The sequence below is a fragment of the Pogonomyrmex barbatus genome, unplaced genomic scaffold, assembly GCF_055798465.1.
Source record: "Pogonomyrmex barbatus isolate J1 unplaced genomic scaffold, ASM5579846v1 scaffold26, whole genome shotgun sequence".
In the NCBI taxonomy this organism is placed as follows: Eukaryota; Metazoa; Arthropoda; class Insecta; order Hymenoptera; family Formicidae; genus Pogonomyrmex; species Pogonomyrmex barbatus.
This window is the reverse complement of record NW_028297123.1, coordinates 30,001-32,500: the sequence shown is the minus strand read 5'-3', so window position 1 is coordinate 32,500 and position 2,500 is coordinate 30,001. Positions and strand designations below refer to the sequence as shown.

Genomic DNA, 2,500 nt, shown 5'->3' with positions numbered 1-2,500 from the left:
GTCCTGCTCTGCCATCTCGGTCTCCAGGCACGCTGGAGAGAAACACCGAGCGCAGCAGTCGGCGACTGTAAGTAAGAAGGAACAGACAATACGAGAGATATTGAAACACGAGGAATTGACGGCTTGTCGCCGCGGATGTGCCGGGACGCGTCGCGCCGCTCCACCGTTGTTCTCCGGAGATATCGGAGATGACGGGTCGAGAGAGCGGACCGGTCCCCGGGCGCGTCCGTGCGCGCATCCAGAGACTGCGCATCATCCGAGCGCGCGTCTCTGTCAGGGTGAGGCATCTCCGATCCTACCCTGCCTAATGATATAATACAACGAGGAGAGGAGGAGGTCTTAACTGACAATCTCTCTCTCTCTCTCTCTCGCCGTGGTCTCGCCGCGCAGGTGGCCGCCCGCGTTCCGCTCTCGCGACGCCGAGAGCCGCGACGCGCGGGCGCGCCGGCCTCGCAGCCGAGCCCAGGCGGGCGACCGTGCCCGGGACAACACCCGTCCGAACACGGGTTCGTCGAGCGCGGCCGACCGAACGTTCCGAAGTGAAAGGGAACGTCGACGGCGACGGTGACGACGGACGTGTTCGCGGCGGTGGAAGCCCGGCGGTCGGCGGACTCCACGGAAGCGTGGCGCCTCGCGCGCCGCCCGTTGCTCGAGCCTCCGGCTTGACTTCAGGCGCGGCGCCAGGCGCGAGCCGGTGGTAACCTACACGATGAAAGCGAGCGCGCACGAGCGCCGCTTCTCGAGGGCACCGCGCCAGAACCACTGGCGCCGGGAGCCCGATGGTTTTTCAATGATTTCCGCCCCGGCCCATCGCCTCTCGCGCTATGGGACGCTTCTCGTTTCCGCCGGGATGCCGGACGGGTCTCTCGCGGCCCGTCGCCGGTGTCCCGATCGTGCCGTAGCCCCCGTAAACGGGGCGGCGGTCCGCGCGTGCTCGGACGCGCGGCCAGGCTGATCGAAGGGCCATCACGCTCGCGCCCCGGAGGAACGGAGAGAGAACTCTGTCCCCGGTGGGCAGCGAGCGTAGATATACAAAACACGTTGGGACTGTATACCTTCGAGTCGCGTTCTCCATGGAGACGCGGCGAGAGAAAGGAAAATGCGATTACCCTGAACGGTGGATCACTTGGCTCGTGGGTCGATGAAGAACGCAGCTAATTGCGCGTCAACTTGTGAACTGCAGGACACATGAACATCGACATTTCGAACGCACATTGCGGTCCACGGATACAATTCCCGGACCACGCCTGGCTGAGGGTCGTTTTAGTACCCAGAGACTGCTTGCGCCCGCGTTCGCGCGCTTCGCCTCGCGTCGCCGACGACGGCGACCGGGCGACGGCAGCGCGCACCGGCGTACGAGCGATCGTTGGACGTTCGCCCCGTGCCGCGCGAAAGCCAGCGGTGAGAGGAGAGACAGCAGCGGGAAGCCCTTGCGCGCCACGCGTAAGGCCGCCAGTCCCGCCGGGCTCTTCCGCCGCGCGCACGCCGGCTGGGCGTCGTCCGAAATGACATTGATACGTGACGAAGGCTGACCGGGGCGCCGAGCGACCGGGCGCGAGAATAGAGGAGAGAAATAGAGGAGACTCTCGCGAGACGTGTACGCGGGTAGAGGAGGATCCGACGGAGAGAGGCGCCCTTCCGCGAGAGCGGAACCGGGCACTCCCTACGTTGTCGCAGGCCTCCCCCCGCGTCGCGCGCGGAGATCCGATTCTCTTAACCTTAACGCTCCGCCCGTCTGTCGTTCCCTCCGCGGGGATCGCGAGCCGACCGCGTGTCCGAGTCCACGAAGTTCCTCTCCATATCTCTCTCGAGCGAGAGAGCAGAGACGCGACCTGGGACCGGCACGCTTCGTCGTGTACTCGTGTTACGAACCCCGTCGTCCGCCCGAACTGTCACCCACACACTGACTTTGACGACCTCAGAGCAGGCGAGATTACCCGCTGAATTTAAGCATATTACTAAGCGGAGGAAAAGAAACTAACCAGGATTTCCTTAGTAGCGGCGAGCGAACAGGAAAGAGCCCAGCACCGAATCCCGCGGTTCCGCCGCAGGGAAATGTGGTGTTTGGGAGGGTCCGCTTATCCCGAGGCGTCGCGTCGCGTCCAAGTCCATCTTGAATGGGGCCACTTACCCGCAGAGGGTGCCAGGCCCGTAGCGACCGATGCCCGTCTCGGGAGGATCTCTCCTTAGAGTCGGGTTGCTTGAGAATGCAGCTCTAAGTGGGTGGTAAACTCCATCTAAGGCTAAATACGACCACGAGACCGATAGCGAACAAGTACCGTGAGGGAAAGTTGAAAAGAACTTTGAAGAGAGAGTTCAAGAGTACGTGAAACCGTTCAGGGGTAAACCTAAGAAACCCAAAAGAACGAACGGGGAGATTCATCGTCAGCGACGCTGGCTTCGCGTCGGTGTGCGATGCCCCGCGGGGCCCTCGCGGCTCGCGCGCGGGCACGCCGCCGTGCGCCGATGTCCGGCGTTCGTAGTCGTGCACTTCTCCCCT

At 63.6% G+C, this 2,500-nt stretch overlaps 2 non-coding genes across 2 annotated transcripts in view; both read left to right on the top strand.

The window, feature by feature from the left end:
- Window positions 1-1,106: 1,106 nt before the first annotated feature.
- On the top strand, window positions 1,107-1,261 carry LOC148936233 (5.8S ribosomal RNA). The gene has a single exon (XR_016139685.1). It is a non-coding gene; the product is annotated as a 5.8S ribosomal RNA (ribosomal RNA).
- Window positions 1,262-1,913: 652 nt separating this feature from the next.
- LOC148936232 (large subunit ribosomal RNA) overlaps window positions 1,914-2,500 on the top strand; it is a 4,070-nt gene continuing 3,483 nt past the window's right edge. Inside the window, exon 1 of the ribosomal RNA XR_016139684.1 lies at window positions 1,914-2,500. This exon is cut by the window's right edge and continues 3,483 nt beyond it. This is a non-coding gene — a ribosomal RNA (large subunit ribosomal RNA).